At 31.9% G+C, this 26,575-nt stretch overlaps 1 protein-coding gene across 4 annotated transcripts in view; it reads right to left on the bottom strand.

The window, feature by feature from the left end:
* The window catches only part of LOC113398477 (uncharacterized protein), a 99,355-nt gene that overhangs the window by 16,245 nt on the left and 56,535 nt on the right, over positions 1 to 26,575 (bottom strand). The window lies entirely within an intron of this gene.

Here is a 26,575-nt window from a genome sequence, read left to right as displayed (position 1 = left end):
ATATACAGAAATATAATTACGTTTTTTATTGGTGATAATAATTAAAGGACAGTGAGTAAGATGATCATTGGCAATACCAACTGTGACCTACAATTCCTGCATCGAATTAATAAAAAAAAAAATTACTCATTTGTTTTTTTCACAAGTTATAGTATTACCATTTTTCACACATGATTGAAAGGAATAGTTTTTGAACGATTTTGATGTTCATTACTTTTCTATCTCATTAAATCCCTGTCTAAAAAAATCAGAATTGATCTCCATTAAATTATCTTTACAATGGTTTACAAACTATCTTACCTGCGTGAAATGAAATGTAAATGAATACAGTAAGCCTGGCTTTTAGACTGAAATTTATTCATTGAAAATCGTTAGTAGGTAAATAGCAATGAGTTTAATAAATACCAAATATCTTAAAACTTAGGTCTCAATAGACAGTCTTAAATATTATATTCGTCGTTTTAAAGATCAGGTCACAGTTTAAGTGCTATTTGCTAATCTTGTAGGCGGTTCGAGCACTTGGATCGATGTTGAAACAAATCCCTTAAAACATAATACCAATACCTAACTCATATCAATGTGTTAAATTTACACATAAAACTTCAATGCCTTACTTAATAAAGCATCATTTTACTGTGACTAAAACTTAAAAATTAAATGAAACAAATGATTCCTAATAAATTGTCCATGAGTAAATGGTTTTAGAAATGAAACAAAAGTTATTTTTGGAATAAAACTATTTAAAATAAGGCGATTTCATGGTAATCATTTGGAAGTAATCTAACCAACTAAAAACTAACCTTCAGCAAGATAATCTACTCCATAGCATCATTGATATACTATGTATTCGATGTGTTCTGTACAAACATCCAATATGACGGATATTTCGGAATTTTGATACCTTACTCCAAGTAACTTCACGGCCTCATTAAGTAATTTTAAGTCTTGGACACGATTTAGGCGCGAAGTTTGCCCGTTTGAAGACACTTACTGCTGTAACTATCTGAATACTATTCTGAAACTACTATTAACTTGGTGTGACATTCTAAAATCAACTCTGCTACAGTTTCCTTGATAGATAGCGATTTAAATTCCAGACATTATATTAATACTAAACATACCTCAATTTTATCCAAACGTTCTAAATATCACACAGTGAAAATAGCACTGTAACTTTGGTTCATATTCGTACCGATTTTTGGGCGTCAGTAATATTGATACTATTATTTATTAATGGTATAGATTTAGCATTCCTTTTCTGTGATATAAAACAAAAACGATTTGATTTAATTTATATATTAAACAATAATAATATCCACAATTGTTTAGTCACATAATATTTCAACTGCATCTATAGCACGTATAACTTCATCAGACTTCCTGCGTTGAACGTATCATCCAACTTACTCGTTTACAGCGCGGAAGTTATACTCCACTCTATTTTAACCTTATCACAGTGGAATACGGTTTAAAATAGACAAGCAACACCCACTTAGAAACATCCGCTCCTACAGTATTCTTTTTTTTCGCCACTAAAGCTTCCATAAATGATCAGATTCTTTCACGAGGTTTTACTCGGTTTAAATGAGGATAATAGTTTGTTATTCAATATTTTGTATTCATTGTAGCCTATTTATGAATCTTATACTAATTATAATAATAAGTGGCACAACTTTTATTATCAACAGTACATATTAGAATCGATACTGCCATGTTTTCGAAACATTTTCCTTTACAATAATTATTATTTGAAAGAATATACCTATATGATTTATATAAAATCTGGAATTTCAATAATATTGGTATTTTTAACGCTATGGGCTTTTGTTATGACTATTTGATACATACATTATATACTTCTATACATACAAATTGTAAATAATAATGAATCATTGTATCGGTAGTCGATGACGAAATTATGTTACTGAATATTATAAAAAAATAAACATTCAAAGTTTCCTTTACAAGTTTTCAAGTCGATCTCCAGTTTCAGTTGAGTGGCAATAATAATGAATTTAGTCAAGACCAAAGTACAATGGAAGTCATTTATCATTACAGAGGGTTCGCAACAAACCGACTTTCTTTATGAATCGAGTTACTTTGCTCGCAAAAAGTCCCGATTTACGCTTTATGAGCAAACTCAGTGGACTCCTTATAAATGAATTAGAATCACGCTTTTAATGGCCTGTGAACTGATTGCTACAACTTTAGATTATCTATTGTAATAAGTCCTTTGTGAAATAAACGACTTACAAAAATGCGCTTTCTTATCATCAACACATTTTGTATAAAATCAATATGATTTCAATATAATGATTCACTCAAATGGATCTTTTTTAAATATTATGTTTCGACTTCGTATTGCATGTAATGAAATAGGAGAATTTAAGGTCCAACTCAAGCACAATGTGTAAACGATAATATTAAAATAAATAAAACGTATAAATATATAAAAAAAATGTTTGTTGCATGTTATTCTAAAGTGTAAGTACGACCAACGTGAGATAGTCAGTATATTTATGGCAGAGCTCATGCTTTATTTTGTATGTGGCAATATTCAGCTTGAATATAGCGTACATAATGACATAGAGTGCCTTTAATTTTTTAATTGAATTTGATTTACATTTAAATAATATAGTTTTTTTTTAAGTGAAGAACCAAGTCGCCAATGCCGCCATTTCTGATTACTGCGAATTCTCATACTGGTAAATATCATATATCTTTGAAAAACAAGGTGGTTTGGTAGGACTTTGTGCAAGCTCGTCTGGGTAGGTAATATATATTTGCTATAGGTCTTAATTACCTTGTCACCCACTATAAAAGTTTTAAAAACTCTTCCCCTTGTTTCGAATGTTAACTTATACAATAGAAAGGATGAACTGAGTGTAAAACTGAATATTAGAGTGGACTGCTTATTCAAACAATTTAGAAAAACATTTGAAGCCGTCGTTAATAATTGTCACATTGCTGAATTACCTTAACCACCTTTGTTTGTTAATTAAAATTATTCCTGAGAGTAATTTTGATGAACAAATTGATGGAAGATTTATTAGCTTTGGATCATCATGAACAGTTGTTGACGAATCTCTAACATATCATCATTGCACACCTTCAGAATCATGATATATCTTTACGGTTATTTTACATAAAACTTTACAAACACTTTTAAATATTCTTTAAATCTCAATATATTAACAGCCTGTAAATTTCTCACTGCTGGGGTAAGGCCTCTTCTCCCTTTCAGGAAAGGTTTCGGGGCTTATATCACCACGCTCCTCCAATGCGAGGATACACATGTGGCAAAATTTCACAAATTAAGCACATGAATATTCAGTGGTGTTTGCCTGGGTTTGAACCCGCAATCATCGGTTAAGATGCACGCGATCTAACCACTGGGCCATCTCGGCTCTCTTAAATTTTAAATCTCAATTATAACCTCCATATTTTGTACAGGTATTAATAAGATAATAAAAAGAAATTTAGAGATAAATGTAAAATATTGGAATATGCCCTTGCTCAGACAACAATCAATTACGTCACCGGAGAATGTTAGTGTACTTAGGTTTAGGTTTTAAATCTTCTTTATCTTACAAAGCTTCAGACAGTTTAAGTTAATTATATAGATCAAGTTGTTTTGTCATTGCAAAGTTAATTTAGTAAAATTAGGCTTTAATTATAACGGTGGTACTAAAAATATTTCTATAGAAATCCAAGAACGCAATTTATTTCATTGTTCTAATTTTGACCGTAATAATTGGTGGTCTTATCTCGTTGTGTAATAACCATGTGTCTACTGGATAACATACCATAAATCGATAATGATATAGGATATTTAACCTTTATTTTTAAACATTGTTTAGCTAGGTAGCTCAAATTGTTGATGTGGAAAGTCAGTCCTGACCAAATGTTACCAAACATTTCGATAGTAGACAAAATAAGGATTTAACATTGGTCCTAACAATTGAAGATGATTTGTTTAGTTTTTTTTTGGTTAGTACGGAACTACCAATATATCTTAAAATTAATTTTATTACTCAGATCGGCTTGTATAAACAAACTTGTTTAGAATAAGACTTATTACTCAGAGCATACAATCTGCTCCGTCAAAATAAGTCCGAAAACTATTAATTCCTTATCCGCTATTTCATTTCAGTCTCTATTTGTTAGCGTAGTATATATTTGGAGTCCTTTCATCTGTGTCCTTTTCTATATTGCTGTTATATATAGTATAATTTTCGTTCAAACATATAGAATAATATACTTAAAAGTTGACTTATCAATGTTTTATATTGCTGATGTTCTATCATATTTGCTTTAAGGTTCGGATTGTTAAGAACCGTTGGACTAGAAGTGTATTTTTAAGAAGGCGTATTAGACGCATCCAAAGCTACGCGTGCGTTTACTTGGTACTAATGCAAAATAATTTACAATTACAGTATGTATCATACAGAGAAAATATACACCGAATTTGCAGAAATTTCGAACAAAAAAAAACTCGTTGATACACAATAAATTCTCACGTACATTTTCTACAACACGACCTATTTTTTCTAGACGGTAAAAAGTCACCCCGTATATAATATTACATAATCCTTTATTCCTTCGAACACGCGGTACTCGTTTAAGGTTAGTACTGACCTGGAAAAGACGAACAGAAGAAAAGCACACGTTTTCACGATTACGATAAAAATAACGAAAGGGTGCAGTCGATAAAATAAAGCGTTACGAAATGTTCCATTTGTTTCTCGAGATGAAATGAATGAATGAAAATTCTTTTCTTCAATATGCCCATGGGGTTGTATTGTACGAAATATTCGTTATACGGTCGTTCGTTGCGACGCCGAGGTTTATTCGAACAATACTTATGCATTCTTTTTCGGATTTCCATTCGTTACTCGCCCTCAATGAGAGTAATTTAGAATGTGATTATTTTTGCACTTGTATATTATTAAAAGTTTTTATTATAGTATTTTAAATAAATAATATTTAAAATAAGAAATAATGGAATAGTAAAAACAAATATAAATACGGATGTATTAAACTTACAGAAGCAATACAGTTATTACAATTATTTAAAAAAAAAAGTTTTCTACTATACAATTTCCCTCAATACAAAACTGACTGTTCTGTCAGTCGTTTTGCGTTAGGGTTATTTTATATTATTTTACTACAGATATTAAAACAGTTTTTATTCTGAAAAGAGCTTTCCGGTCTATTTATAATATTGGAGCTCGAGACTCCTTTCGGGATGTCTGTAATAAAGTCCGTATAATTACAGTTGCTTCACAATATGTTTACAACAATATTATGTATATTCACAGTAATATAGATCGTTTTGGAAGAAACGGTGACAGTCGTTGTTTAGACACGAAGAGGAAAGATAAACCAATAACACCTAGTTTCCGACTTCGCAAAGTTAATACATGCTTCTTGGGTATTCGTTTCTATAATTAGAGTCCACCGTTATTTTTAACTTCTCTTCTCTTATTTCTAACTTATGAGTCTTATTTCATATTCCATGAATCCGTGGTTACAAAGTCCATAAACTGCGTACTTTATTGTAAAACTATGTATGTAATCGTGACTGCGTTTATAGTTTTACAATACAGTGGATATACACATCATATTGGATTGAATAAAGATAAAGATCCTATCGGAGTTGTAAATAAAATAATTGTAGAGTACATAGTGTAGAGTCAATGGTGTAACTAGTCTTTTCGGGCTCAATGCAAAACTGGAGATTCTGTTTTTTTTGCATCTATGAGGACCCTTCGTGAAAATATGAATTAAAATTAAAGAATCGTTTGTGACTCGCTTGGGCCTCTACGAATCAGGGGCGCTGTGTGACCACATCGGTGGCATTAGAGTAAAGGTTTTAAGAATTATAAGAAAATTGCTGATAAATCTGTAAATAATTTAGTTGTCTTCCTTCGCTGATAGGCTTCATAATGATTGGCAGGTCAAGCAATTTGTTAAACTACATATCTATCCTACTTATATCTTCCCAAGACACTTGTCAACGCGCACACAACACTATATTCGATAAATTCGTTCAATGCGATGTCGCTATTTATATATGCATGAAAAGACAATTTTATGTCACTCCTGGAAAAAATGCGATGTTATTTTTTTGTGTAAAATGGAAGGAGTTGCATGAGCAACACACAACATTCGGACCGATTTGAATGAAAGCTTAATTTTGTATGATCGCAGCGTATTAAACATTCTTAACATAAACTCTCATGGGGAATATCAAATTCATAACATGACTGACTGTTCAGTTTAGTAGTACTTTTAAATACATAGCCTTTATTCGTTATATATATATTTTTGGCGTAGTATTGCATAAAGTATTATAAAATAAATCTGCAGATTTTTTCTCGGCCAACTATAAAAGATTTCAACGAATATTAAGTAAGTTGCAATTAAAAATAAGTTTAAAGTGTGTAGACAAATCAAATTAAATTTGTAGTAAAGAAGCGGGACGCATTCAATTCCCAATACTTTCTCCAATAGGATCGATAACATTTTCCCAATTGATATTATTTAACGAGTCCTAATTGTTGCTGTTGTTGCCATATTATTATTTATTTATTATTTTTTGATTGGCAATTGGACCACCTGATGGTAAGAAGTTCTAATAGCCCATCGACATTGACACTGTAAGAAATATTAACCATCCCTCCGACCGTCAATTCAACATGAACCCAGACGATAAAGATGTTATGTCTCATGTATGTGTGCTTACTGGCTTAGTCGCTTCAATTCAAAACACAAAAATACTAAGAACCTATTACTTTTTGGCGGTATAATATGTACAACGGTCTACCCCCAAGTTCATAAGACTTTGCCTTATAATCTTTACTTAGATGTGGTTAATTAATTGTTACCGTTGTTACTTTATTATTATTAAGAAAATAAAGTGTATTCAGTTCAGTATTAATAATATAAGTATCTCTAAACTATACAAAACTTTTACAAAGTATAACACTTTGCAAATATTTCCCTCCATTAGTGAACATTTTCGATAAAATCAATAAGTTAGGAGTCGAAAGAATAAGAAAATTTCGAAACATTGCAAATATTACAAAAGTCTTCAACTATGAAGCAACGCAGCTTAAAAGAAAAAGTATTTGACAGAGCTCACTTACAAGATGTAAATTGAAATTCTTGACTTAATTAAATAGATAAAGGTGTTAATGGACACCAAAAAAACTGTGAAATACCAATTTAGAGTTAAATTTCCCGTGAAATCATTTACGGGAAATCGCAATAGTACGACAACATGGCGGCCGGATGTTCAGCCATCTTGATTGTCTCGACGGATATTGGGGGTGGCGCCCGTTCGTGTAATTGTAGATATCGTCCATGTTTACTGATAGAGGTATACCGATTACCGTTTAGCTGAGATGTACACCACTAATATGATTTCCAGAAAGATAATATTTAACTACGTCATATTTTCTCAGCTTGTTATTAAAAGCAATAATATGCTAAAAAACATAAATGTATCAAACGCGTTACACGTTGCGTTACGATGTGTGTTACACGCACACGGGCAAAAAAATGATGAAGAGAATCAAGAGTCTACCGAATCAATTGTGGCTGATGCGAAGTGGTTAGGTGAATTTATATAAATGTGGTTAGTTATTTTAGGTGTAAGCAATCCGAACTGCATCAGACCAATTTTATTATTTGCTTCCAAATTGAAACATACACTTTAAAAATTTAAAGCGAACTCAGGATAGCTTAATATAAATATCGAGTAAACTATTTTGGAAATATCGTGGTTTAGGTTTAGTGGTAGCTGAAATTATAAAAAAAATCTCAATAGGTTAGGGACATTAAATTCATTGTACAGCTAAAATTCAGGTGAACGATCGAAAGCTATCGAGAGCCGGTCCGATCCCGGTTTAATCTTTATCTGGGTTCGTTGGAGTGAAATAATTTCGGGCCTACAAAATCACCATTATACTTCTAGCCTTTCGCAAAAGTAATTTGCTGGAACTTTTTTATTTTTTTTCCCTTTTGTTTTACGACAGCTAAATTCTAGGCCCAGTTGATTTTCAAAAGAATTATCAACTTGGTCGTTTAAGGATTCTTTGCGTTTTATTTGAATTCCTATTTTTCCGTGAGCTGATTGAGTAAAAATTTGGAGATGTTTATCTTCAATCTTATTTGCGCAGTTGCTGCTCTATATTAAATTATTATATATATTTTTATGGGATAAAATTATAGTTACACGTATTTATGTATACGTTTATTGTGTATGTGTAACTTCAACAACTAGTTCATGTCTATATTCAGCCTATCCAGCGATAATATCACATAGTTATCACCTTTCGCGTGCCTCAAGCTTTTTTCTGAAGCGTAATTTCAAACTTTTTTAATAATGTACCCATACAGTTTTCCACGTGCTGTTTCAAGTTACGCAGTTCAAAAATGTAAAATTATATATATTACAAGAACATGAAATTCACACTTGACACGTTTTTTGTTTAAATCTGAAGCGGGTAGAAGTGCTGTGTGCAATCTACCTACATAATTATATACATTGAAACCATTATCAAAACGTGCTGTATCTTCTGGAATAAGCTTGTCTATATTGGTTCAGTAGTTTATTTAACTAGACATTATATAGGAATTGTCTTCTAATTTATTAGAAGAGACATAAAATTAGGTCATAAATGTAAATTAAACTTAAATAAACAACAAATATAGTCATGTAAAGGGTTGCATACTTTGATCATTTAGTAGACTGCAGTGGCGTACGTTATGTATTAACTTTAACAACAATCTACAATATTAGAAGTTGTGAGATTGTAAGTTTGCGTACTAAAATGTTCATAACGGATACACTGATGTAATGCTCGTTTCTGAGATATTTATATAACGTATAACATTCGTAGCTTGAACATTACTTGCGTGCATAATTCTAACCAATATGATCAATACGATTGGGAGTTTTTTTTTTTAATATTTTTTTGTTTTGTATTACTTTTTTACAACTTAACATGAAATCGTGCATATAACAAATATATATATATCGGGGGGTGTGAGCGTGTTTTCTGTAGAAGAAGATGATGGGTAACAGCTGGTCAAGTGCGAGCGGATGACCGGCGGAAATTATCAATTAATTACTATGAATATATCTTCATTAAAAAAATAGGATAACATCTATATAATATTTTTTTTATTTTTTGTTCATACAAGCCGTAAACCCCTATTTTACAATATGAATGATGTAAAAACAGTCCGATGTCCTTTCTCAAGACTCAAAATATTTCCATCAAGTTTAATCTAATCTATAATATTAGAGTACAGATAATATTGTAAACTACAGTGTATGCATGTAAGAGCTTATTTTATAAGTAGGTATATTTTCGTTTATGATTTAAATTTTTAACTATATTTCTGTGTCATTTGTAACTGTTAGTTATTATAACATATATACAAATCTAAATATTAACTTGAACTATGAGAAGACGGTATCACAAGAAGGTTTACTCAAAGTATTTAGCTAAAGCTCTTACGAAGAAATAATGGTAAAATAAGCGTCTAAAATGATTTCTTGCTTATCTCCGAGGGACACCTGATTCTCATTAATTATTTCATGTCTCAGTCCACTGGATCAAGAAGTGTATATTATACGAGTAGAATTTTTTTTTTACATTATTATAGTAATACGATGGACAAATACCTAGAATGTTAGTTAATCTCTGTTCGACGATATTGGTGTTAGAAAAATGCCCCAATGTAACATCTACGGACGTACAAAATATAATATATATATATAATATTTTGACTATTAAATGATCAAAGTATGCAACCCTTTACACAAGTACGTCTGACTCATCACGAGATTTAGCACTGTTACTCTTTTCGCGATGTAGTAGACGTTCACTAAAATTATTTTTGGATAATTAAATTAAATAATAAAAAATCTACCAAAATAATTAATAAAAAATCGGTTGATAAATAGAAACGAAAACTGAACTGCTTTATTTTTGCATATTAATGTATAAGGGCATAGATCCTTGTATATAATTCATCAATACATAATCGGGATGAAAGGCTTAGTGTTATAATAAAATAATTGTTACTGTAAGAACTTATTCCAATATCCTTGTAATAAAATAAAAGAGCAGGCAAGGTAAACACCGACCACGCGCGAGAGCGCTCTAGTTACGTCGTGACTTTCCAAACGTGTCGGACGTTGAAGTAACCAGATACTTATAACGTGTGATTTGTTAGCCTTTTGAGTTTCTTAATTAGTATTAACTTGCGTGAAATAATAAAAACTCAGTATCTAACATTTTTAAGGAAGAAAAAGAACGTTACTACCACATCTCGAAGCTATTTCTATAAATTTTGAAAGTAATTATTTATTATGTGAGTGAGCCTAACTACAGGCACAAGGGACATAACACCTTAGTTTCCAAGGTTGGTGGCGCATGGGCGATGTAAGGAATGGTTAATGTTTAATAGCGTCATTGCCAATGGGCGGTGGTAACCACTTTTCTTCGGGTGGCCCACTAGCCCCTCCTCCTACCTATATCATAAAATTAAGCAGAAGTTCCCAAATATATTGTAAGAGTGTATATCATTCGTTTTATTTGAAGTACACAATCCAGTAATACTATACTTATAAAACTACTTACATAAAACTGTAATAAATATAAATAATAGTTAAGGCCAGTACAAAACACTTACTACGGTACTTCTGGCTGTCACTTGTAAATAAATAAAAATAAAAATTACAAACATCACATCTTACATTGTGTCTAAAGTAGATTATTATCTAAGCTAAGGTCAGACCACTTTTGCGGCGACGGTCTCAAAAATCTACATAATGTTAAGCTGAGGATCTCTTGAATTATTTTAAAGAAGCGACGAGCGCACCTGATACCACCATAATAATTCTTATCAGCTGCACTCCGACAACTTTAGCAATTTATAATCATTCGCGTAATATTCCTTGGTGATAAATTACAAGCGTGTTACGTGACAGTTTACAGTAAGCCTATGTAACGATGTATTTCATTAACTTTTTTAATGGGAAGATTACTAAACTTATTAGTGACTAGTTTTCACTTGCAGTGCTAATATGAATCTATTTGGTACTTTTAGACAATACTATTTTACAAAAAATGTTTTACTAACAGTATTTAAAACGAGATATTTACCATGTTTTTTATTTTTATTTTTATTATATATATTATATATTTTATTATATATAATGTCGAAATATCGAGCTCCACCAAATAAAAATAAAAAATATGGTAAATATCTATTACATAACACAAAACGCATATTTTACAAAAGACGGACTTAATGCTAAAAGCATTCTCTACCAGCCAACCTTAGAAGTGCAGGACAGTTTCTAATTGTTCGAAAGAAATGAAAATCAATTTAAGAGAAAAACAAATTTACTCCATTTTTCGTAATACAGAATACATACACATTAAACAAACAAAATATGTATGTGATGTACTCAAAGTCACGCGATAACATAAAAGGCGATATATTTCATAAAATATATTTTTTTACGTGTAAAATGTTTACAGCAGTAGCATGCTTTTCTTATGCGCTATGGTAACAAATATGCCTGCCTCGTTGGTGTATCAGCTAGAAATAATGCTGCGGATCCCGAGATCCTGAGTTGAAACCCCAGGTCGGACCGATACTAACTTATCGGGTTTTTCTATTCTGTACATGCCTGTGCCTCGGAGCACCTAAAGCTGTTGGTCCTGTGCCTGAACTCAATGCGGTCGTGTCGAAATTGCCGTCCCTTTGGATTTTGTGAGTGAGGGAAATGAGTGTGCACCCGTATTTGCACACTTGTACACTATTATAGGTCCTGTATAGTTGGCTGGTCTCCCTTGAGTTTGGCCACCGTAGACAACATCGGTCCAACATAATCATCAACAACTTGTACCAAAAGCGAACGGCCAATACAGCGAATGGTAATAATTTCAATGCGTGATTTCAGGAACATATTTTAATATTATATAGGAGTCAATGTACATAGAAAGTCATGCAATATAATATAATAATAATATCTATAATAATTCCTTTTATAATTTTAATATATAATTAAAAAGCGATATTTCTATCTAACGAGATTGTACATTCATAGAATAGTCTAGAAAGTGGAAAGACCTGGTGTCTTAGTCGAGCATAAGAATGCCTGCAGTACAGATCTCTAGGTCCCACTCCACGCAAAAACAAGATATCTAGTGTGACATGATTTATACTATAATTTCGAAACTAATATACGGTTATAACATTTTTTATTGTATTTTTGTTAAGAAATGAAAGTAATAAGGACGAACGATAGATTTTAAATAAAATTTAACCTCTCACATTTGTTACAAAGAAAAGCAACCTTTATAATGAATAAAAGTAGAAAACAAAAAGTGCCTTTTCGTTTATTTAATTTTTTATGTCTTATATTTAGGTGAATGGCAAAGGGACCAACTTATGGTAAGTGGTCACCAATGCCTTTTGACATTGGACCTGTGAGAATTTATCATTCCTCATATCACCAATGAGTTACCAACCTCGAGTACTAAAATGTTATGTTTCTTGTTCCTGTAGCTACACTGGCTACCTCGCCATTCAAACTGGAACACAAAAATACTAAGTATTGCTGTTTGGTCCAGACGACCTTCCACAAAGTCCTACCACGAAGTAATTTCTTCTATAAATACAAAAGTACGGTTGTTAAATTCGATTTTTTTTTATATTTCCATATTAATATACCAAATATAGAATAATACCAAAGAATAAATCATCATGTGATACCACTAAAATTTAAAGAAATTATAATTGATTTTAGGGATGTATTTTTATGTGTTAAAAGTTGTGGGATTGACATACGACCTTTTTCCAATACCGTTATTTGATTAAGCTGCTCCAATACGAGTTGGCGAATAGGGTAATCACGTGGCGAAATTTCATTCGAAACCTGTAATTTTGCAACACAATCGTTCACCACCAAGCAAATAGTTACTGATCAGCTATTGGACATATACGACAAAGGTTACATAAAGCAATTTTGTTATGAAGAGGTTAACCAATGGAGCATCCTGAATCGAATAGTTTCAAGACGCTGCGATATTGCCTCCAAATGGCGAACCTCAATCACTGAACTAGATAAGCGCCTGCTTTTGATCGATGATCGATCACTAGAAGTGTCTACTAGTCTTGTAAAAATGTCTTTATATGTTTTTGGATCTTCAAGCAGGAATTTCAGTATATATATATTGGTTATCATTTGATATAATTTTCAAATTATTTAATTTTGACTTTTAATACCTTGGTAATTGTATTGAAAGTCTTAATTAATTTACTTAACAAAAATATTGTAATTATTGATACGAGACAACTTGATCTTTTTGACAGATGTAAATTTTTCTGATCGACCCAACTTTGCAATGACGAACATATTATTTTCTTAATTTCATGATTTTAAAAATTGTAAAAACATTTTAAACAATACATATAATACAAAAGTTCTTAAAGATTCAAGCGTTATCCGAAAATTTTAAGACTTTTTCTATTAAATATAATTACTTCAAAATAGAAACACTGAAAATAATAGACGCTTGTATGTAAAATGTTACATCGGTCGTACGGTAGGGACGCGAATAACAGGCAGTAACTGCTATAAATATCGATTACAAAAATCCTTATTAAAGATCATTGTTAATTGTCATTTTGGTTGGGGTCTCTTTGACTAGTGGTTGGGGTCTCTTTAGCTAACTTAACTCTTTTTAGAAAAATAAGATAAAAAAAACAATTCTAATTTGAATTACGCATTCCATCGTTCCATCGACTGTTATATATATGTTATATTTTCTGTTCTGTCACTAGCCCGTCTGTCAAAAAGATCAAGCTAACTTGAACAGGGTACAAGTTGTTTAGGCGCTTACTAAAGTAAACTTAATTGAATGCTTAATTCATTATATTCAGTGGTTTACAAAAAAAAAAAAAACGATTTCTTATTTGCTCAAGATGCCGAATATTTTTGGAACATTTTTTTCATTTAATATGTTTATTCCGTGCTAAAATTACTGCTTATAAAATCAACAAAGGAAATGAACCTTTGAGGTAAGCATACTTCAAACCTCCCTAATTTTTTGTTATTGTATAAGCGGAGGATATATTTAGCCGGATGTCTATAGGCTGTAGAAAAAGACCTTTCGGCTACTACTTCCAGCACTTAAAATGAGCCGTCCATAAACCTCATTAATTTGGTTTTATGTTGAGTGTACCTACCACTATCATCCAATTATGATTTTTCACGCACTTTAACTACTTTAGACCTAAAAAGTTTTATATTATAGGTGTCTTATTTTTAATCAGATAGCTATTTGCTTTTAGGTGGTCACGAAAATAAAGGCACACCTTGCTTTTTCAGCTTACTAAAGTGTGCTTTGTTTTAACTATAGTTTATTTTTTAGTGGTTTCAATATATATTTTTAAGGTTATTATTTTTATTCGTAATGTCTACGCTGCATTCATAAAAATATTTTTCTTAAATCGTAAGTCAAAATAAAGCATTTAAAAAAACGAATTGAATATTACTATGAGTAAAATTTTAACGCAGTATTCGTTCGTTAATTCTTATTCGGTAAAATCCTCATTCGGCTTACAGCAAGAACTTACTTGAAAAAAGTAAATAATAAATCACAATTATTTTATAATAACTGAAAATTTAGAGAATCATACATACAAAATTGTACTAATATTTCAAAATTAAAACTGTTATTACACCTTACAAGCACAACAGCAGCACAAACTCCATTTAACAGACATTATCAAAATTCGCCCTGCTGACGATAATTTGGACGAGCCACGAAATTTATTTCGTTAATGAGGAAAATCAATGTAATTTTGAAATGTTACCTCATTTCGCTGAAATTCAGGTGATGATTGTAATGGATTTCATTAACTCAAATGAATATTCATAAGGTGTGCAACCGTCGTGTTCTTCATTTTGGCGATGCATAATATCAAATATAGAACGCATTAAGTCAGCCATTTTGTTGAAATGGAAATACAAAATGGCGAATAATTGCAAGATTCATTATCATTAGTTGTAGTACAATAATTTGGTATCCAATTGTTATATTGTGTTATAATAATACATTTATTTAGCTAATAATTATTAACTATATAAAAGTAAAAAATATAATAGTTTCGTCTTCTTCTTTCGAATGTCAAATGAATGATGAATGAAAGAGAGAAATATGTGTTTAACTGAACAACGTTTATAAAGCCGTTAAATTTTAACTATTGTAATGTCTGTTGTTGCTGAACTTAGTTGTATTCCTATATTACCAGTGTTCCACTTTCGTTCTCTTACCTGAAAAAAAAGAAACAAAATGTGATATTATTTAAACATTTTATCGTTTCCATAAAACAAACATCAGTTATGGTTTTTTTTTTACTTTATTTTTAAAAGTATTGATTATTCTAATTTATTATTAAAGTATATATTGACTACATCCTTAGTCTAGTGGCAGACTATAAGGCTGTAGATCCCGAGGTCTTTGGTTGGCGCTAAAAGTTTTTCTGTCAATTTATTTGTACCGGTCCGGAGTCTTGATGATGAAAGTGCCTGTGCTTCGAAAAGCACGGGCACGTTAATTGTTGGAAACCGCATTAAAATCTGTTGCGTACTTTAAAGATCTATATAAGCGTACTGACGAAGTGACTTTGTTTTATAATTTATAGAGATTTATACTTTTTGTTGTTAATGTATTGTTTATTATATTTTAGTTTAACGATATTATTGCATTTAGGTTCAAATTATAGCATTTTTAATTTGCTTTCGAATTAATTATTATATTATTTTATCTTTATAGCGTTTTCATTTCAATTATTATATAATACAGATATTAAAACTTGATTTTTATTTTTATAAAGGTTGGTTTGGTTTATATTTTTGTAGATGAATGTTGCTTATACTTTTAAAGACGTATCACTTCGTATGTTACCTATATCAGTTGTTAATTGTTTAGTAATAAGGTAATGGTGTAATATTTCAACTAATAAATATAATAAATAAATAACGACATAAACAAAATGCTATAATATTCTATCTACAGCCTAATATCGGGTGAGAACTTTGAAAATACTGTTTGTACATAATTTCAACTTTGCACAGCGTGACAGCGTGCCGTAATGGCGAATTATTTTCATGAAACAGAATAAATTGCTTAAAATAGGCTTTTAATACTATTTATCAATAATATACCGTTTAATGATATAATTTCATCCCATAATATACTTTACTGCTAAATTATAGTCTATAATAATGTGACTATGACAATAGTGTATACTTTAAAACGATGTCACATAATATGAAAATAATTTATAGAATTTAGTAGCAATTTCCTTTTTGTGATCTCTCTACTAAAACGAATATAAATCACGAAAGGTGCATAGGCGACGATATTCCAATAGTATTTACAAAGTTTTATAATAAAGGGAGTTGTTACTAAATCCCACGTCCGCAGTTTCCACTCAAATGGCTCCACTCTGAACTTATATCAAATACCGTACACATTCGCGTTGAGAGCTCAGGTGAAAATGTTAGGAGTAAATAAATCGAATGCTTAACGTACATATAAATATATTTCAGTCGCATTTCGATAAAACGTTTAATATTAGTTTTTTTAATTCCTTTGAATGGTGTTTAACATGCTTTTATTACCTTGACCTATATATATACATATGCAACGGCACTATGTATATATGTATAATTTCTCGATCTTCAAGACGTCTAATGTATTTGAAAATTGACAAACATTCTCTTAGTTGTCATTGACAATAAAATAATTTAATAATTTGGTCTTAGTATATTGGCCATCCTGTGCAGGATAACGAAAAAAGAGACTGGTACTACTACTGGTTGCTTTCATACCGTCCTCCTAGTGTTGATAAATGTTATTTTTTAAATTGTTATAATAGCTACGATAAACAGTAAAACAATCACGTAGATGATACACTCAGATTCTGATCTGTCATCTTCTTAAGGTTCTTGAAGATCGCATTCATGCAATCAATGCAGAAGGCAGAGAACTTAGGGATTAGATACACGTTGGAGATAACTTATGTCCAATTGTACTAGAAATTTCCGACTATATATGTTGTATATCACTATATTCAGCAAAATATCCAATAATATCACTAGCATATTAATTGTCAACCTTTAGTCGTTATATGTTTTGGTGAGAATTTCTTGGGCAAGATACTGATGATAGGCACCAATATATTCATTGTCATTTTAAAAGTTAATTCAGATTAGAATCGCCTAACAAAAATCTTCGCAGGCAACAATTGTGACATCCATAAGTTAAGAGTCACACTCTACTCTGCAGAAACCACATAGCACGCAAGCTAGACAATAATCTGACCATATTAATATATATATTTATAATAGTAGACTTATACAAGAAATTTGGAATCGTCATTTTACAAACTATATTAAGTAAAACTACCACAGTACCTGCGAACTTTCACAGTAGATATAGACTGCATGCAAGCCTCATACAAAAACTATATGGATCAATTACCATCCGATTGTCTGCTTCCTTTAATACAAATTACAAAAGGAAATTTTCTCTTAACACCTCCATAAAAATCGATGAAAACAAAGTGTTCGGTAACTGATTACTTTTTTAGTAACGATTACCAACTATTTCACACCAGTCAGTACGAAAATAACCATAAAAAACTTTTACTCCAATATCTGTGAGAATTTGCGAAACGTGTTAGTTTTAAAGCGGGTAAAATATAATATAAATATTTAATTTTCATAAAATAAGCCACTTGTGAGAAACGATCTAGTATTCGATGAAATTTTTCATGCATTCAAAAATTTAGGCATACTATTCACGTAAATATAAACCGGCTTAGAAAGCTCAGACCTTTTTTTAACAAACGTAAGGATCTCGGCTTCATAAATAACCGCATGTTTTCTACGAACCTGAATTAAAGTGTGGTTCTGTGTGAATCAACGTACTGAAAATATTTTCCACGTATTTACATTTCAAAGCCGCATAAAACCCGCAATTTATGATGTATCAAATGTTGATTATTGTTGCATAAAATATGAATATATTTCTTCACTAACAGCGGATTTTTTAATTAAAATTTTTAGTTTATATAGGCTGATATTTACCGATACAAAAGCGCTACCTCAAATTTATATTCTGGATCGACGGTTAAGAATCAATCATTCACAGAATTTTTAATTGTTTAAAATATACTTTAGTCAAGATTTAGAAAAAGACTATATATCAAGAAATTGTTTTATAAAAATCTCGTAGTTTTCCGTTGACGGGCTTACGCTTTACGAAATTTTCGTGCAAACATGACCCATAATTTGAGTGGAAGAGCTCTTTGGGTGTAGTTATCTTCCTTGGACAATTCTTATATAGAACATCAAGTACGGCTGGTTCATAATTTCTTACCATTATTTTCATGAACAGAAAGATTTTGTACTCACCAGTCAGGACCATTAATCAACGACATATACAATCCCATTACGATTAGGTACACTTGCAAATGGCACACATAAATATACTTTCACATGTACTATCTAGTAGTTCAAAAGAAATATAAAAAGGTATGTATATGTATATAGACCTATGGATAAGACCAAAATGTATCTGATTTTTGTTATCACAAAAATTGTAGTATCAGTGTAGTATGTAATATATTTTCTTATGTTTTATATATGTATATAGTGGGTGTTGGTGTATCTGTTTGTAGTGTATCCGAAGATCGACGAGCGCCACTAGATGGCGCTGCAGCACATCTACTTCTACCCCGTTCAAAAAATCGCCATAACTATTGGTACACAGACAGGGCACTGACTGTTGTGTTTTTCTAGCCCTATTATAAATACGATCCAGATCCAGTCCCGAGTGAAAAAAAGACCGCAAGTGCAACTGAAGGGCATACGCCGAGATGTGTATAGATATTTATACTCCAAACTAATTTTAAGTTATGCCATTTTGTTCTTTACCTACCCTCTGATTGACTCGTTGGTCTAGTCGCTAGATAAAAAGGTCTCAGATGCCAAAATCCTAAGTTCAAAGCCCTAGTTGGTACTGTATAAATTTTATGTATAAATTCAATATCAGAATTTTGTGTGCGTGCGTGTGTGTGTTTGTGTTTGTGTGAAAATACACTTGAACACTATAATATGCCCCGCGCAGTTCGATAGTCTTAATATAACGTGCTATCACTGATTGTAATTGCGTTGCCTATTTCGTTTCAATGTGAAATGAATAAGTCAATGTAATTTCATAGACACTAACAATATATCCTGTAGTTATTTTATCACTAATTAAGTGTCACAGATGTGATAGCAAACGTGAGAGTGATTGATTTTTAATTACATCGCTACAGTACAGCACGCGTATTGACTGAACCGAATGGGGCTGGATAACTTCCAGTCAGATGACGTGTTTTGTTTGATGATATATCGATTAATTTGTTTATTCGAACTTTGTATTGCTTTGAATAAAATATACGTGTATGAATTCAAATATGTATGTTGTTTTAATTTATAGTGATAAATAAATTTAGATCGAGAAAGTATGGCTATAGCCATATCGATTATTTAGATTTGTTTTTAATATATCTCGCCCTAGTCATTGAAAAGGTCGCCTGAAGATAAGATGCAATACAAAACACTTAGAGTACAGTAACAGAGAGTTTGCCGGTACAAGTTTGTTCAAATGCAAATGCCAAGGATTATTTTCCATTTAATGCCCACGAAATGTGTACTTGAGGATATTTAGAATATAAAACAGTGAGTACCTTAACAAAGAAGTACAATCTCAGCTGACATTCTGTAAATAAATGTTAGGTCATTGTTACGTCTGCATAAGTATATAATAAAAAAAGCCGAGATGGCCCAGTGGTTAGAACGCGTGCATCTTAACCGATGATTTCGGGTTCAAACCCAGGCAGGCACCACTGAATTTTCATGTGCTTAATTTGTGTTTATAATTCATCTCGTGCTCGGCGGTGAAGGAAAACATCGTGAGGAAACCTGCATGTGTCTAATTTCAACGAAATTCTGCCACATGTGTATTCCACCAACCCGCATTGGAGCAGCGTGGTGGAATATGCTCCATACCTTTTCCTCAAACGGAAGAGGAGGCCTTAGCCCAGCAGTGGGAAATTTACAGGCTGATTATGTATGTTTATTTATGTAAATATATAATATGACTTCTCGAATAATAACGGATATGGCTCAGTGGCTAGAATAGGTGAATATTAAGAGACCATATAGAGAGGTTTTAAAAACACTCTAGGCATCGGACCGAGGACATCACGTAGAATTAGAATTAGCTCGCTACGTGTGACAGTTTTCTTAAAATTTAACCAAAAAAACAGATGATATATCACGACAATTACATTCGACAAATGTTGGTTACCCAAACATACGGGTCTTGGCGAAATTAATACGATTAATCGCATCATCAATTTGCCTTCAACATTTCACAAGCCAACGAGCGTTTGCGAGCAGACGACGCCGTTTGTATAACGATGAATCATACAATCTACCCGCGCAATATATATGCCTTTACGATTGATAAAAAAACTATCCAGACCGAGTAGGATCATCAATCTTTAAATACAAACTCAATACGTATAAACCAGAACCTGTATTCTAAAAATGAAACTAAATTGAATTTATTTTTACAAAATATCTTTAAATAAGAAATCTTATTATATCGTTTTATAAATACGAATATATGAGATCATACGTTTGTGGGTGATTATAGTGTAAACATTGCGATAAATAAGCGCAATTGATTTAATTAGAAAATATAAGGTACTTACAGGTAAACATTTCAACTCAACATCTGTTCAACTACGTTATTAATGGTACATGGTTATAAAGGAAACGAAATTGAAACTTCGTTTCAAATTTGATCACTATCCTATATAAAACAAGTTGTAATATACTTCAATTAATATGTTCCAAATAGCTAATATTGTTTTACATGTTATTATCTATTTTTACGAACTAGAGCAATAAGCGAGTGAGAGCAAATGAATAACAGAACATCTCACCTTAGTAATAAGCAACAGTAAAACTATACACTCTCGGAAAATGTGCTGTTGCCATCTGATAGCCGACACTATTTTTTTAATGTAATAAGTAAACGAACAGGCAAATAGAACACCTGATGTTGAGTATTCACCGTCGCCTGTAGATATAGGTGCTGTAAGGAATATTAACCATTGCTTCTCATCTTTAATGCACCGCCAACCGCGGGAACTAAGATATTATGTCTCTTGTGACTGTAGTTTACTGACCCACTCACCCCCAAACCAGAAACCAGAGTTTAGCGGTAAAATATGTGATGTGGGGTTGGTGGTAGAGTATCCAGACGGGCTTGCATAAAGCTCTAGCACCAATTCTATCAACGCGCGCTTTTCGGGCAAATCGAGTATACACTTCCGTTCCTTTCAACGAAATCTCTTCGACAGATTTCAGGAAAGCGAGAAAAAAATGTTACACATTAACATATCTCTTACAGGTTTACTCTTAAATTTGAAAGCGCGAGGTCCTTTTAATTTTGACCGCGAGTCCGTGGGCGGTGCCCACGTCACTCACGACGTATGCCGGCTTTGTATCCGACTGTAGGTTTTTTTATGTTATATGTAGGCGGATGGGAAAATAGGCCACCCAGTGGCAAGTGGTCATCACCGCCCACAGACATAGGCGCTGTAAGAAATATTAACAATTCCTTACATCACCAATGCTACACCAAAATTGGGAACGAAGATGTTATATCCCTTGTACATTTAATAACACTGGCTCACTCACCCTTCAAACCGGAACATAACAATACTGAGTACTGTTTGGCGGTAGAATATTTGATTAATGGGTGGCACCTACGCAGACGGGGCTGCAAAAATCTCTACTACCAAGTACATGCGTAAGTTATCCCCACTATTTTTCTTGGAAAAATAGTGGGAATCGTTGCGCACGGGATAAATTATAATATAAAAAATAACTTAGTACCTTATAAGTAAGTGATATTTGCTCAGATATTTGTTGAGGCTTGTCCTTACGATTTGTAGGTATTTTTTAATAAAAAGACGTAACAGATGTGACTTTCCAACTTTCCAAAGTTACAACGTTTGAACCAAGGGCGCGCTATTGTCGCTTGCCTTTTGTGTTCAACCTATGCATACGGCAGAATTTTAATAGGTCAACATCACAGATTAGGTCAGGTTTAATTTAGTGTCGCTGCAAAAAGTTTTTCATATACGGCCTTTATAGAATTATTGAATTTTTAATACCGTTCATTTAAAATCAATATTTTATTTTTTAAATACAATATGATTTACATTATTATATTATTACCATACTATTTTTTAATTTATGACAGAATGTTTTAACCTCGAAATCTTAAGTGTGTCGTCGTGTCTCTGGGCCAACCTGATAGACCATAGAACCCAAGATGATGACTTAGAATGAAGCTAATAATATATAATACTATAACTGAGTTTTCTTGATTTAAAGCATGAAGTTATTGAAGTATAAAACCAACAATAAATGCAAACGAGTGAAATTTCTCGTATACTTTGTAGGAAAATTGACCGTTTAGTAATATATTGATAGTGAGTGTGACTTTACTAAGAATGGAGAGGTGGAGGAAGATTATATTGATGAGACTTATTTGAAAGACGAGGAAAATCTCAAGTAAATATAATAATAATAATATTTCACCAATGTTTTACCAATTCCAAAATTTATTTGCAAACAGAATTATTTACCGTCGATATATTTTTAGAAAACAAACTTACATTGCCAGTAAGTTTGTTTTGTTGTAACATGCTTCTTCAAAATCAATAAAATATTGTAACCGATATTCCAAACCGATAATAAGCTGTTCTTTCGGGTCAAAACTTTAGATAGTCATAAAATTAACTAGGTCAGAGTAAAAAAAAATATCTCGAGCGTATCTGGAGTGCCCCGTCATCGAAGATGGGGGCATTGTGTGGCAATGCTTCGATATTATTTAGCACTTGACTCGAGAGTCTCAACCGTCAAAGGAACATTCTAGTAAGGGACGGAGGATTAAGATTACGACGATAAAGTGTTCATGGTTTATTACAGATATAATGATATGGATAAATTGTTCGTGTATTGATTGAAAATATGTATTTAAGTGATTTGTATCTTTTGGTAACTCTGAGATCGCAGTTCCGATGATTGTTTCGATCATATAAACAATACATTTGTTTTTTAGAACATCATGTTCCATATTTAATTCTTATTTTAAATGAAGTAATTACATTTCAGAATTATACTTTTCCTAAAGTTCCAGCAAGGAAATCTGCTAACTACATTTAGCTCTAAGATGGAACATCCCCACATACATAAGCCTGAGTTCATAAGTCTATTAAGAGTTGGTGACATCAACTTAAGTTTCTAAAATTAGACTTTAGCAAATATACATTACTTTATTACATTTCTTCGTTAAATACTTCATGTCTTGAGTTTAATACTTGAGTTGTTGTTATTAAAATTTTAAAAAAAATGTGGCCGTTAAACTTTCAACAGAAATGGTGACAAAATTATTCCAAAAGGTCTTATCTCAGAAACCAATTATGTTTGCTTCATAAATGGGCTCGTAATTAAAAGGGATATAAAGCTCTAAAACCGTCAAAGCAATGAAAGTGCACTGCATTATAGAGACAGCGCCGAACGAAAAAGTAAACGAAAACCATCTAATGTCTGAAAAACTTGAACTCATTAGTAATGGAGTGAAAAGTCGCGCAATGTTGAAATTTTAACTTAAACAAACGGTGTTGACTTTCGCAAATTGAATTGGAGTAGCGGAGGCGTTCTAAACGATAGTATATATAGTCTTTCAACCTTTGCATCGAATATAAAAGAAATTTTGGTTTGGAATTTAGAAGTGATTTATTTTGGTGATAAAGGGAGAATTGTAACGATAATCGTACAATCAACGCTTAAGAGATAATGGAATTATTTTTAACAATATTTTTTGTGAACTTCATCGTGTTTTTATTTTTAACCAGCCATTTAATATTTTTTTTTCATCAATTAAAATGTATTTAATAAATTTAAACCAGATTAGTATTACATACTAATCTGGTTTAATATTTTATTTTACGCATAGCCATTGCTGTAATTATAAAAGCCTTTAAAAAATAGAAAATCCATCAATCAATCCAATATCTATAATAATCCAAATAGTCATTTTACCATCGATGGTCCAAAATTGTAGATAAAAAAATAGCAAAATAAAAACTACAGCTCGAGTTTGTCATCGTAACAATTTCCTTAATAATTTAACAAAACAAATTAGCTCGTCTTAAATCCATTGCTTGTTAAAAGTTCAATAAGTAGAGTTAGCATTTGAAGCCGGTCATTTCAAATAACCAATAGAAAAAGTGCTAACAAAATTAATATTGATTTCACCAAACATTCCCGTAGCAAGACCAAGTGGTATTTGTTTGGAAAATTGGAATTGTTATGCAAATACCGGCTACATGTCCGAACGCCCCCAGTTTGTAACCATGAAATGGTTTAAGGTTTATCTGGAATGGTAGTTAGAAATCGATCGTGATTTAGTAGCAATTGTTCTGAACATATCATTGTTCCTTTGAACTTTGTTGCTTATCAGAGACACCATTATTTACATTTTCAAAATCATATTCATTTTTTATATAAAACGATTACATAAGTGATCGCTCATTGCAGTCCTTTTTTAAACTAATGTCATGAAAATAATGCATACTTTGCGTATTTTTTTTACCTCTATTTGAACTACATGAATATATATTTGATTTTCTATTTCGCCAAATCGGCTTAGTGGATGAAATACGTGGAACTCCAGCCGATATAAGTCTTTCAAGTAATTTATTGCTTGAACGTTTTTTGATTTAGTACAGATACTACTCTACATTTGTATGAAATGTTACCTAGCACTACGTAGCTAAATTTTAGACAGTATTGTTTTATCCTCATGATCTGTGGTGCTATACATTTGAGATATGCTCGTTTTTCGCATATGTTAGAAGACGCTATATTCCTTGTGCTTGTATTATTACTTGTGCCCTTCAAACCGGAACAGAGCAATAAAGAGCATTACTAATAATTAAGACTTGCATTGAAAATTGTATATAAAATTTCATGATTTCCATTTAATCACCATACACCTTAAAATTTTCTTAAGTATACTAAAATTCTAACCGCGATCATATTATTTTATTATTACGCCAGGTTGACCAACTCGTGACAAAGGTAAGTGCTACTCTGTCAAGAAGTCGGACTAATTAATGAAATAGGAATAATCGAGGTTAAAGCCGATATTAATTTTATAAGCATTTTAAAGTGCAACTTAAATTTAATATTATACAAAGATATACCCTGAATGATGGATTATATCGGTCTCGACGATTATATCGCCGGAAATATTGTAGTGAGCGTCTGTGCCCAAATAAACGGTCTAGTCTGGACCCTCACTCTCAACTCATTGGGAATATTCGACACGTCTGGTAACAATTCAGGCGCAAGACCAACAGTTTTACGTGCCTTCCGATGGAAGGGAAAGTAAACACTGCCAATCTCCAGATTCCGGATAGCTACTGAAAATTTCTCGAAGAAAAACCCAAATTTGAACCCAGGATCTTGAGGTCTGCTAACCAATACACCAACGAAGCAGTCGAATATATAAAACTAGTTAATCTAGTTTAAATAACGAATATTCTATTACATTCAAGCTTTTAAATAATGCAAAGTCTCGTTTCCAAACTCAGTTTCACTGTTATCAAAATATCGGATCTATTGGGAATCTGACCGAATCGTATTTGACCTGCGCCGTCGTTTACGGGGGTAAAAAGCTACTCATTTACATTACAGAGGACGATCTTCGCGATTTCGTAATAATAATCCTGAATGGTTCGAGTTTTGAAAACTAAGAACAAATTTTAAGCTAATATTTATTCTATACATTACTCAAACCACCTTCAAGTCTTCATATTGACTCAATAATTAATAATCCAATGTACTAATAGTCGATATTTTAACGCCTTGTTTGCATAATCTGTATAAACTTCTTGAGTTTTCTGTCTTGTCTGGGCTTAAAATCGCAATTTTCGATTAAGATTCACGGAGTCTTTACTGGATAATCTATCTGTATTAAATAAACATACAACATAAATTAATATAGTTTCATAAAACATCGCTTAATAAAAACGTAAAGCGAGTACATATCACGTTCGCAAAGAATTCTAAGGATTTCTTATTGAAACGGCGCGACGCTATGAATAGAAATATAAGCTACCCATCGTATCATACATGACGCTCTTTAAAACGATATTATAATGTCGCCGATATAAGTTCGCTGTAATCGCTTGCGATAGGTTTTCCTCGGCACGAGCGATTTTCCATTGTGATTCCCGCAAATGTATGGATTGTGGCTTTAAGAGGCGCCGCTTATCCTCCCCCTGAATATTTTACATACCCTATAAGATATAAGATACCACGTCA

Source organism: Vanessa tameamea, chromosome 12 (assembly GCF_037043105.1).
Source record: "Vanessa tameamea isolate UH-Manoa-2023 chromosome 12, ilVanTame1 primary haplotype, whole genome shotgun sequence".
Lineage (NCBI taxonomy): Eukaryota > Metazoa > Arthropoda > Insecta > Lepidoptera > Nymphalidae > Vanessa > Vanessa tameamea.
The sequence above is the reverse complement of the archived record's forward strand: the minus strand, read 5'-3'. Positions and strand labels throughout refer to the sequence as shown.